This window comes from Hemicordylus capensis, chromosome 4 (assembly GCF_027244095.1).
Source record: "Hemicordylus capensis ecotype Gifberg chromosome 4, rHemCap1.1.pri, whole genome shotgun sequence".
NCBI lineage: Eukaryota > Metazoa > Chordata > Lepidosauria > Squamata > Cordylidae > Hemicordylus > Hemicordylus capensis.
In genome coordinates, this window is record NC_069660.1 from 34,003,417 (window position 1) to 34,016,318 (window position 12,902).

General features: G+C 46.7%; 1 long non-coding RNA gene across 1 annotated transcript in view; it reads right to left on the minus strand.

The window, feature by feature from the left end:
• Nucleotides 1-12,902, minus strand: part of LOC128324999 (uncharacterized) — a 41,102-nt gene that overhangs the window by 3,521 nt on the left and 24,679 nt on the right. The gene's annotated exons all lie outside the window — the stretch shown is intronic.

Consider the following 12,902-nt stretch of genomic DNA (forward strand, 5'->3'; position numbering starts at 1 on the left):
AGAATACTTTCCAGTAAACCTTTTTACCGCAAAAAGAAGGGACTTTTGAAGCAGCTTGTCTGGTGGCTCTAGGCCACCTCCAGCCTCAGAGGCAAGATGCCTCTGAATACCAGTGGCAGGGGAGCAACAGCAAGAGAGAGGGCATGCCCTCAACTCCTGCCTGTAGGCTTCTTAGGAACATCTGGTGGGTCACTGTTTGAAATAGGATGCTGGACTAGATAGGTCTTGGGCCTGATCCAGCAGGGCTGTTCTTATGTTTTTATGAAAGGTTGTTCTCCATTTACTTTGTTTGCTCCTGTTCTCTAGTCTTCACTGTCCTGATCGGCTGTTGCTTTGGCGCCATTTTTTTAGTCTAAAATAGACCGATGACATTGTCACACAACCATTTACATTTGGCTACATGATAAACAGTAAGTGCAAACAAAGCAAATTCAGCGTTAGTGCAATTCCTGTTCAGGAAGCACTGGCCTTACTCTGAGCCTTGTTTGCCCTCAGTGATATTTTCACAGAGTCAACTCTAGTTATGTGATGATGTCATTGTTATTTTGACAAAGAAGGGTGATTTGACGTTTTTAAAAATGTGCCCAAGTTGTAGCCAATCAGGTCTCCAAAGAGGCTGACAATAGTGCCTTCAAAATAGGCTGACAATAGCACGTCCCTCTGAATGCCAGGTATGGGGAGGGTTGTATGGACAACTTGAGTATGTTCCATGGGTTGTCTTTTCTCTTTAGCACCACCCTGCAAAAAATCACCAAAAAGGCCCCGCTGAAAAAACCACTGGCTGACATCCATACTCATGAATGTCAACCAGCTAGTGCAGTGAGCAAAATTGTGCACACGCACAAGAAGATCACATAGTTGTGTGGATGCACACAATTGCATGATCCCTCAGTCAGCTTGCACAAAGGTTGTGCTTGAGCAACAAGGATAGCAAAACAGGGGCTGACATCAAGACTAGAGTTGTGCTAACACAATGAGAGAAGTTGGGCACACTTAAGGTTGTGGAGTCATGTGAAGATGTGGTGCTTTGTGATGTTGTTGCACTAGCAATAATGTTCTCTTATACAAGTTTGTGCAAGCTGTTGTGCAAGTACAACACTAGTCTGGAACACAACCTCCTGATTTAGTGTAGGGATGTGCACAAATAGAAAATCGTGATTCAATCTGAGTTTGAAACAAAACATGTTGTTTCGATTCAAACCCGAACCGAATCAGACTTAGACAGGCCTATTTGATTTGGACGTGATTCTATTCTATTCAAATTGAATCCAAATTGATTTGATCTGTATGGGGGGGAGGGGGAGGAGATCCTCATTTCAGCCTTTTATTTTTTTTAAAAAAATAAGGCACCAGGGTGCCGGGAAATCACCTTCATGTGCAGAGTCCGTGCGAGGTGGGGGTGGGGGGGGTGACCCAACCTGCCATCCTCTACATTTAAAAACAAGAGGCATGGAGGTCCCTTTGAACCACTCCTGGGCGTGGTAATTGCAGAGCTCACAGAGGTGGGGAGGCTCCACTAACTGCTCACACTGGGCTAACCCTTTAAATGGCCTCTGTGCATGCATGGGGAGGCCATCTAAAGGGATAGCTGGAGGTTCTTTTAGCTAGAACACAGGTGCTTTTGTGCAAAAACACTGGTGTTCTAGCGAAAAAAACACCACACTATTCCCTTAAATGGCCTCTATGGCTGCGAGTATATAAGTTAACACTATTTTAACTTCTTTTTCAATGTGCTGGGATGGAGGAATTTGTTTTTTTTCTTTTTAAAGTTTTGGATTCTCCACAGCCTCTCCAATTAAAAAAACCAGCATTGACTTCTTTTTGGTCCTATGTGCAAAGAATCTGCGATCTGCAGCCCTTTTTTTTCTTTAAAAAGGTTTTAAAATTTTGCGTGTTTTTGTGACTTTTTTTTTTTTTGGTCAGGATGGGTGCTGACAGTACACTTTGCTCTACATCTCCAAAGCAGCCCAGTTTGCTCTGCAGCCCCAAAGTTCTCCAGCTCCTACCCTTCAGGGCTCTCATTTGTGGCTGTCTGTCTGGCTGCTCAGCCTGCAGGAAGTTTCCAGTTACAGTAAATCATTTCTGTGCCGGAGGTTGATGGGCAGCTGCTTCCTTTAAAAGCAGACCCAAGTGGACAGGGTGACCTTACCAGAAAACCAGATTCTTCAGCTGTGGACAGTAGCAGCTGCCAAAGGAAACCAAAACCAAGTTTCACGGTCAGAGGGTGTCTCTATGGGCCTTCCTCTGCCCAATGGATCTATTGTACTCATGCAATGCATGTGAACTCTGCAAGTCGCATGCCCCCAGTCCCAAAATCTCCCCCCTATAGCAATTCAGAACTATGGTGCTCAGGCTCGGGGCTGGTGAAATAGCACAGGGTGGGAATTTCTCCCCCCAGCATACTGCTTGGGCTGGGGGCCACCTTGATCATTGTCCCCGACCCATTGCTTCCCTCCCTCCAGTGATCACTTTAGGACAAAAGAGCTCATCCAAGAATCCTGGAGTTGCCATATTCTGAGGGTTGCCATATTCTGAGCCTCCAAATCTGGGTGCCTAATTTGCATATTGTGTAAATTGGCTTGTAAAAAATTTGCATATGCAAATTAGCAGCTGCACTTTCCAGTTGACTTGTATTTGCTCTTGATATCTACCAACAATAGTTGGGGAAGATATCTTTGCCTGACCATTTTCCTTGGCAGCAATAAAAAACAAAAAAAGCACAGCTTTTTAATTAAGGCTGCAATCCTGTACACACTTATTTGAGAGAAGATCTGCTTGAAACCAAGGGTGCTTACTTCTAAGTAGGCATGCATTGAATGTAAAGCCAAGGATGTCCTTAAATATTGCAATACACAGCCTGGTAGGCAGGTAGTGATTCACATCAAAAGCAAGGTATCCTCTCAACTGCCCAATTAGAGATCTCCTGCTAATAACAGAGAAGGTAACATTCCTCAGGGGATTACTGTACTTGAGAAAGTGAAACCATCCCAGCTACTGTGCTCTTCTTCTTTCAGTCCAAGCCCAGCAATTGAGCACGTTTGCTCCATAACTCCGCTTCTACAAGGGCTAGAGCTTAGCTTTTTTAAAAAAAAAAAAAAATGAAAGCTGGAATCCGGGCAAATCCAGGTAGCCTAAGCAATCCAAGTGAGATGCTTAAAATCCTGGTGACACCCAGAATTCCAGGGGGCATGGGAACGCTACTCATGGGCCACCAACTTGTACAAATATAATTCTGGGGTGTGATGCAGAGAAGTAGCTACATTCCAGAATTATATTTGCATTGAATGTCAATATATCATATTGTGCTGCTGCTGAACTTCATTATTATGGTGTTATATTGAAACAGTTTAACAAACCAGCTTCCCGTCAATGGGCAGTCCAATTAACTCTTGACAACCAGGCAGACACATGTCTTTCCTTGTATGCATGTATGAAGCTGCCTTATCCTGAGTCAGACCATTGATCCGTCTAGCTCACCAGGCTTCCAGACAGAGGCCTTTCCCCACTCTGCCTGGCAGTGATGCCAAGGATTGGACCTAGGACCTTCTGCATGCAAAGCAGGTATTCTACTAGTGTGTCATAGCTCGTCTTCTCTTTTCGGCAACAAAAATGAATGCCATGGAAAAGGATCAAGAGGCAGGCCGGAGATGAGGCCGTAGCTCAGAGCATCTGCTGTGCATGTTGAAGGTCCCAGGTTCAGTACCTGTGGCAGCATCTTCAGCTAGAGCTGGCAGAGACTCCTGCCTGAAACCTTGGAGAACCGCTGCTAGTCAGTGTGGACAATATTGAGTTCAGGGGCGGAGCCAACACTGGGCGAATGGGTTCAAAGAACCCAGGACGCTGCCAATCAGGGGCTGTGCCTCGCGGCCCCAACATGCCCTCCGTGCCTGACATCCGACGCGGGGGGTGTTATTTCACTCCCAAACAGGGCCCCGGGTCCCCATTTGGGAACGAAATCGGCCTGCGCTACATTGGCAGCACGGGCTGGAGCGACTCTCACACAGGGAGAGTCACTCCAGCCCGCGCTGTGCAACACAGCATGGGCCGATCTGCCTTCCAAACAGGGCCGCATGGCCCCATTTGGGAGGGAGACCATGCCCCCACATCTGACATCAGACGTGGGGCCAGGGGCAGCAGCGGCTGAATATGGGCCGTCACCTGCTTCACTCTGCGGCTGATTGAGTTAGATGGACCAATGGTCTGACTCAGTACAAGGCAGCTTCCAATGTTCCTAACATTTTGTGCCCTCTCACCTACCAAACAGACACTTACATAGGAACACAGGAAGCTGCCTAATACTGAGTCAGACCATTAGGCCATCTAGCTAGACCAGGCCTGCTCAACTTAGCCCCCCCCCAGCTGTTCTTGAGCTACAGTTCCCAGAATCCCCAGCCACAGTGGCCAATATCCAGGGATTATGGGAGTTGTAGGCCAACATCTGCAGGAGGGCCGAAGTTGAGCAGCCCTGAGCTAGACACTGAAATGAGTGCAGGTCGAAGACCCACAGTCATCTGAACTGACGAATTCACTGACGTGCTAAGGATGGCTCCCTGAAAAAGAGATCCCATGAAAACACCCTCTGACAGTGAGCATCAGGCTTGGTTTGGGTCCCATTTGGCAGCTGATCCTGCAAACTGCTGAGCAAGCCAGGACAGGATTTATGATAAGGTCACCATGTCCATTTTGGCCTGGCTTTAGAGGAAGCAGCTGCCTACCAGCCTGTTTCCAACACTGAAATCATTTACTGGGGCTGAAACACATTTAGTGATGTGGTCTCATCACTCGTTTTTGATCGGGATCCAAACCTGGAAACAAGGGGAAAGAGGCAGTCAGTGGGGGTAGAGAGATGAGCTGTCAAACTCAATGCCGGACTGGGTTCCTGTGCTTTTAACATACACATGGAAGGACACCATTTGGGCAGGTGCAGCTGCTTCTTCATCCATAGCCTGCCAGTGGCAGGAGAAATTGCACCTCCTGAAATTCCCTCTTCCACACATTTCTTAAAGGCGAGTGTTCTGGATCCAGCAGCCCTAAGTGGGAACACATTCTGTTCAGGAGACTCCTGCCATATCTGCCAGACTGGGGAAGAAATGCTTCACATCTCAGCAGTCAGCCAAATCTTCCCCATCTGTTTCCACTGCTTGGACAAAGGGAGTGCTCTTCCCAGACTCTTCTTGTTTAAATGCCTGTCATAAGAAGAGCCTGCCAAGTCTCACTGAGTCTGAAGCCTGGAGAGGGAGGGGTGGGAGGCCAGAGAGGAGGTGGGATGGTGCTCCAGGAGCTATGGCAGAAGAGCAATTGAGTGTTGGCAGGAGGACAGCAGGTCCTTCTAAATAGTTAGGTTAGAAAGTTATCCAAACATTGGATGGAGAAAAACAGAGCATGGATTCAGGGAGTCCATAGGCCTGATGCCAAAGGGAGTTTGGAATAGGATGAAGGAATCTCTGTTCTGCATGAGCTCATGTCAGACTGAACTCTTTGGAATAGTTGGGGGTTTTTTTTAACCTCTGCTAGTAGAATCATATTAACCCCTGCTAACTCAGTACAGTTCTGGCAGGTTAGTTGTGAAGTAGTAAAGGGGGTCAGCTTGGCAGGTGTGCAGTGTGGCTGGCAAATCGGGCATGTGGGGTGGCAATCCCTATGACCACACATCCTTCCCCTCCCATGCCAAGACTCCAAGGATTTGGAGTGCTTCAGCTTGGCTGTGCGAATTGTCCTTTCTGCCTGATATTGGTTAGGGACAGTATGGCGTGGGTAGGTGGCTCTCTGTCCAAGCAAGTTCCCCACAGAAAGCATTTTAGGAATGTCCTCAGAAAGGCAAAAATGACTTGGGGCAGGGTTTCTTAACCTTGGGCCCCCAGATGTTGTTGGACTACAACTCCCAGAATCCCCAGCCACAAAGGCCATGTCTGGGGATTCTGGGAGTTGTAGTCCAACAACATCTGGGGGCCCAAGGTTAAGAAACCCTGACTTGGGGAAAATATATGATCATTCTGATCCGAGGGACAGCTGTTTTAGAATAAGCCTGGAGATGCCAGGGCTTGAACCTGGAACCTTCTGCATACAAGTGAATACTCTACTATGGAGCTACGGCTACATCCCCTAAAGGGAATATCTTACAGCAGACAGTGCTCACATGCAGGCACCCATCCAAATGCAAACCAGGGCAGACCCTGCTTAGTAAAGGGCCCATTTATCCTCACTACTGCAAGACCGGCTCTCTTCCCCTTCAAGTTAAACCTGAAGACTAACAAATGCCTGTGGCACAAGCTTTCGTGGACTGCAGCCCACTTCATCAGATGCATGAAGTGTCATCCTCAGTGGGCAGGTCTACATGGGGAGGACTGAAAACAGAGGAGTCAAATGACCACAAGTGCAAGAGGTGTAGTCTGTGGTACCCTGCAGCATCAGGAGATGAACCGGGGAGGGTGTAGCAGCAGCCACCTCAGGGAAGAGGGCAGATGGGGCCAAAGCCCGGTGGTAGAGCATCTGCTTCGTATGCAGAAGGTCCCAGGTTCTATCCCTGCCATTTCTAGGTAGGGTTGGGAGAGTCTCCTGTCTGAAACCTTCGAGACACCGCTGCCAGTCACTGAGGCTATTCACACGCCAGCACAACCAAGGCTAAGGGAGCCCAGCCCGGTTTGTGCCGTGCGTGTGTACCACTGGGAACTGCACTGTTCATGGCGGCATGGCCGCGAGCCAACCACTTAGCCCAGGTTTTGGGTGCGAGGATGCCCAAAAAACTGGCTGATCGTGTGTCTGTGCCACGCGGCTTTGTCCCAGCCAATGACATTCATCAAATGTGTTTATCGATCTTACTAGTGTTGTTTCCTTGAATGAGAGGTAGCCTGTGGGTCAACCTATCATACAAAGAAACAACATTAATAAGAGACTTGTGATTATTTATAATGGAGAATATATAAACTTTTTTGCCCAAGAGAAAAATTAGAATTGAATAATTGGCCTTTGTGTGAATGAAACTTTGACTTTTCAAAGCTTTTCTGAAAAGTCAGCTTTCCCAGTTACTTTTCTAAGTTATTAGGCTTGTTCATGCAGTCAGTAATTGGGTAGGAAAGTGTCCCATTCAGGTTCAGAAGCTGTGCATACTCACATTTTGCACAGTAGGAGGCAAGGGAAGTGATCGTGTGTAAGGCTCCCGCTGGGTAGGAGGGCTTTTAAACACCCAGCTGTTTAATGAGATGGGAGGGAAAGTGCTCCTACCCAGTGTGAGCCGCACACATGATCACTCCTCCTACCTCCTATCTCAGCATTTGCTGACAGATGGCAAAAAATCAGGAACATGCACTACTCTCAAACCCGGATAGGTCACTCATCCCATCTAATTACTGATTGTGTGTACAAGTCTGCTATGTCAAAATGCATCTGATGTGCATTGAAAATCAGGAAGATTAAAGGATTTGTAGTAGTCAAGACAATTTGTGGACATCAGACTATTTTGGACATCATGGCAGCATTTATTTTTATTTATTAGTTTTATTATTTATTAATTTATGTATTTAATTTATATACCACCTGACTCCAAAGGCTCCAGGTGGTTCACAAAAACAAAGACAAACAAAACTATCTATCAAAACAGGAATTATAAAATGTAAATCACAGCAATTAAAACATCTAAACAGCAATTAAAAATGTAAAACATTCAGAGATTACTAAAAGCCTGGCTTTTAAAAAAGTGTCTTAAGGGCTCTTTTGAATTTATCATTATAGACCTACAAGATTTTTTGGGTTCTGATAAGCAAGATTGTTAGACTAATGTTTTGAAGAACTACCTACCATTATTTATGTGGATCAATATTTTGTGGAACACTATTTTTTTTTAATATTTGCATAACTACATATTTATAATCAATTACAGTATTGGTCAATAAACACATCTGATAAATACAATTTGTATTCCTGATCCTCCTAAATCATACACTTCTATTTGGGTCATGAATATTTCCCATTAATTGTGTGAAAAAGTCCATCAGCATTCTTCTTACCACAGGAGCCAGCCAGAGACCTCTGAGAAACCCACAAGCAGCGTATAAAGGCAGCATTTGAGGACTGCAGTTCTCAGGAGCAATTGCTGTGCTCCAGGGAAATTGGGCAAATGGGAAAACTCCTTCCTCCAGTAACACAAGGGAATAGAGATTAGACTTGTCCTTCTCACCTGCCCAAATTGAATACTGGGTAAATGTTGTTACACCAATTGTTACAGCAATTGTCAATAAGGTTCTTATATAGTGCCTGGTGCAGGATAATCCAGAGATACATACAGAAATGGCACAGGAAGGATGGATGCTTTATTGCACTCAGTAATCTAGAGAACTTCAAAGCAAACAGTGACCCCGGAGGGGAGGGTGCTTCGAAAACAAATAGTGTGACACAATGGCTCCTTAACTGCATATGTTCATCAGCACAGAAATAACATGTGTGCCATGCACATATCATAAAAACACAAGCACACTACTGGAGCAGCAGTAATAAGTGCGTGGGATGAATGTCTCCAAGAGATGATTATGGCTGCTGCAGTTTTAAGGTACTCTACTGAAGTTAGTATGAGAGGCACATGTCAGAGGATCCGTGTCCCGCTGCATAATGAATTCTCATTGTGGGCCCAGACGAGTTACAGTATATCACTTCTGATAGTGTTGCTACAGATATGTGGAGGTGCACATGGTATAGTCCTCTTATGGGCCTGTACCATGTCAGAAGCCATGAAGCAGATTGTTAGTCTCAAAAAAGGGCCCCAGGACTAATCCCTTAATGGGAATTTTTGAGCTGATAGTCCTTTCAAACATGTGTGCATTTTGAGGTGGTGCAAAGGATAATAAAGTGTGCCTTCGAGTCAGTGTTGACTCCTGGTGACCACAGAGCCCTGTGGTTGTCTTTTGGTGGAATACAGGAGGGGTTTACCATTGCCATCTCCCACGCAGTGTGAGATGATGCCTTTCAGCATTTTCCTATAGCGCTGCTGCCCGATATAGGTGTTTCCCATAGTCTGGGAAACATACCAGTGGGGATTTGAACCAGCAACCTCTGGCTTGCTAGTCAAGTCATTTCCCTACACCGCTGTATATTTGACTAAACTCTGAGGTGTCATGGGCCATCCTGTCACAGCCCCCTCTCCCAGCAGCAGCTCTGAGTCAGGTAGTGTGGAGACAGGAGGGCCAGTGCTAGACCCAGCTCTGGCACTAGACCCAGCTCCATCCTAACACTAACATGGATGCCCAGGTTTCTTTCTTTCTTTCTTTCTTTTTTAAAGCTAAGCTCTAGCCCTTCTAGAAGTAGAGTTACAGAGGAAAATGTGTGGTCATTATTTTTCAAGTGTTTGGATTTTTTTGCTGTATAATAACTTTTTGGCATAATGAATCCCTATGAGGATCCATTGCACACCTTCATTTCTTCTGTTCATTTTGTCTGTCATTGGACAGTGCCAACTGTCAACTGCCATGTGTCAACTACACCCCCTCCCCACACACACACACACACACACACACACACACACACACACACACACACCACGGTTGAATTTTTAGGAATTTTTGAAGAGTTTAGTTTCTTTATTGTCTTCATTACACACCTTCATGTCTTCTGTTCATTTTGACCCCACTGCTTTGGTGGGGTGGGGAATTTATGGCATCCCATGTTCCAACTACCCCAAATGCCACTGGGTACTCACTGGGTACCCAATGGACTACCGGAGTGATTTGTACTGTCTCCAAATCTCTCGAATCAGCTAGATTTGTGTACAAATCTATTTGTACCCGAATCGATTCACACATCCCTAGTGCATTCACTAGTAGTGTGCATGGTTCGGTTTGGGCACAATTAAAAAGCCCTCTGGACCGGTTCGGCATTCTGGCGGTCCGGAGGTTCAGAAGGGCCGGGGAGTCTCTCATTAAGGGTCGTGGTTGTAGTACGTGGTCCGGCACTGGGGGAGTCTCTCTTTAAGGGGTGGTGGTAGTACTTCCCCCCCCCCACCGATCTTCCCCCTCCGGCACTGGTGCATTTAAAAGTCTTCTTGGGGCGGCAGAGTTCCTCCCTGCTGCCCCTGTCCCCGTCGTTGTCCTTTAAGCCTTAAACAGAGAAGAGCTAGCGGCACACATGTGCCCTTTGCGGATACCAAGAAGATTTTTAAATGCACCAGCGCCGGAGGGGGAAGAGCGGCGGGAGGGGGTGTAAGTACTACCACCACCACCCTTAAAGAGAGACTCCCACGCCCTTCCGAACCTCTGGACCGTCAGTATGCTGAACCGGTCCGGAGGGCTTTTTAATTGTGCCCGAACCGAACCATGCACACTACTAGTGAATGCACTAGGGATGTGTGAATCGATTCGGGTACAAATAGATTTGTACACAAATCTAGCTGATTCGAGAGATTTCTTGTGTGAAATCCAAGAAGATTTTTAAATGCACCAGTGCCGGAGGGGGAAGAACGGCGGGGGGGGGAGTACTACCACACCCCCTTAAAGAGAAACTCCCCCTAGTGCCGGACCACGCTTCTGTGGTTCCGTGCACATCCCTAGCATTCACATATCATATTCACATATTCATATCATATTCACATAGTGCATTCACATAAGAGCCAGTGTGGAGTAGTGGTTAGAGGGCTGGACTAGGAGGGGGGGGGCCGAGTTCAAATCCCCACTCAGCCATGATACTAGCTTGTTTTCACAAGAACCACATCCCTCCTGGCAGCATCCCTCCAGGATTACAGGTGGGATCTTTCCTAGCCTTACCTGGCAATGCCAGGGATTGAACCTGGGAACTTCTGCATGCAAAGCAGATGCTTTTCCACTGAGATACCATCATTTTGTTTCCCCATTTCATCAGCTTCCCTTGATTAAATGCATACAAGAAAATCTGTTGTCATTTCACACTCTGAAGAAAAAGGTACCTTTCACCCGCCTAGAAAGCTGGGGCTGAGGCCTGGGTGTGTCAAAGCAGGTAGCCTCCAAGGAAGGAGGATGGAGAAGCAGAGGCAGAGCACAAGGCAGCCCGACATTCTGCTTCCAGGAGTTGCGTTGACACACACCACTTAACACAGCCAATGTCAACAGGAGACCTGAAGGAATAGGGCAAAACCAAACACATTGACACTCCTCAGAACAAGAGTCATAAAACCTGCGCAAACCTGCACAAGTGGCCCAACAGCCTTTTTATACTGTGTCCATGTCAATAACTAGGTCTTGCTAAGAGTGTTTGCTGACACATAAATGACACGCACCACCATTTGGTCCCCCAGATTTATGACTCAAAGCCCAGAGTTCCTAATCGAGCGAGCTGACTGAGGCCGAGCCAGGCCTTCTTCCTCCCAGGTCTTGCTAAATAGACTCCTATTAAGCAGCCACCAGTCCTCTTTTAAAAAAAAGATGTTTAAAACATTATTTCCATGCCTGGAGATTTATAAGCATCATGGAGACCACGTCACATGTGGGTGCCTTAAGTGCAGTGGTGGGACCCAGAAAAAAAATTGAGAGGGGCACAAAAGGGGCAAAGTGCACATATGGGTGGACAAGCTCAACTGTGATGCACAAATTAGATTTCTGAAAGAGAAACGGGGGCAGGAAAGCTACGGGGGGGGGGGCGTTTGCTCCCTCCCACCTCCCAGAGCTGCCTTTGCTTGCATGTGGCACTGGCTCTACTAATAATCTCTACACATAGCAAATGGCATATCCTCAGACCTGGGTTGTCAGTCCTTGGAACTGCAGGGTTTGGTTAAGAGAAGGCATGAGGCACCCAAAATAGTGGTGTTTGGTTCGACTGTTCCGGGTTGAACCGAACCACCGCCTGTTTGGTCTGACCCTGGACTAAATCCCCGCCCCCATGGCTGTTGGTGTGCGGGGGGGTTCACGATTAAAATAATAATATATATTTTTAGAACTTACGCCCTCCGGTGGACTTGCTCTAGGTAGGGGTGGGGGTCCTTTGGCGGTTCCCCCTCCCCTCACTGGCCTCCTTTCCTCCCAAACTGGCCATACAGAGGCCGATTGTGCAGGCGGATGGCCTCCAAAATGGCCTCCACACTGGAGGGGGAAGGCCCGAATGGGCCAAAGAGCTGGCCGAACGGGCCAGTTTGGGAGGCAAGGAGGCTGGCAGGGGGAGGGGGAACCCCGTGGATTCCCACACACACACACCTAGAGCAAGTCCCCCAGAGGGGATAAGTTCTAAATATATATACACATACATATAATGTAATTACACCCGGACCAAACCAAACCAGAGGGGGGAAGGTTCAAGGCGGTGCCAGACCGAACTGGCCTGGTCAAACCAAACTGGACCAGTTGGTTCTGTGCACACCCCTAAACCAAAATCCTCACTCTTTGTCAGCCTTCCTTGCTCATCTGCTAAATTGCTTTGTTGAGGACAAAGGAGAGGGTGGGTTCTTTGGCAGAGGCAGCTAGGTCCATATTCAGTGCAATGTGAAGACAAACACTTTATGATAAGATATTCCAAATCCTGTACCAAGGAGGCCAAATTCTGTGATCTAGATAGGTTGTGCAGTACATTTGCATATATTCTCTTGTTTTGCATAATTTATCCTGCTTCCACTACCCATGGGGGCACATTTAAAAAGCTGCGTAAGGTGCTAAATTCTGCCCTATAGCTATTGGAAGACCTGTTCAATGGATAGATTGATTTAGCCCATTTTTGAACTTAAAACGTGGAATTATGTTCTAAATGTGTACACCAAGCTTCATTAAATTATCTCAGTTCTGCAAAGAGAGGAGAAATATCCATTCTATCAGATAAGGGGGGAAAGGGGATGCAAAAACAAGTCATGTTCACAAGGAAAAAATGCAGATGTGTAAGGAAATCAAGCCACGAGAACAAAAGCATCTTGTTTTTCTTTGTAGATTCTGAGCCCTTTGGAAACAGGAAAATATCTTATTATT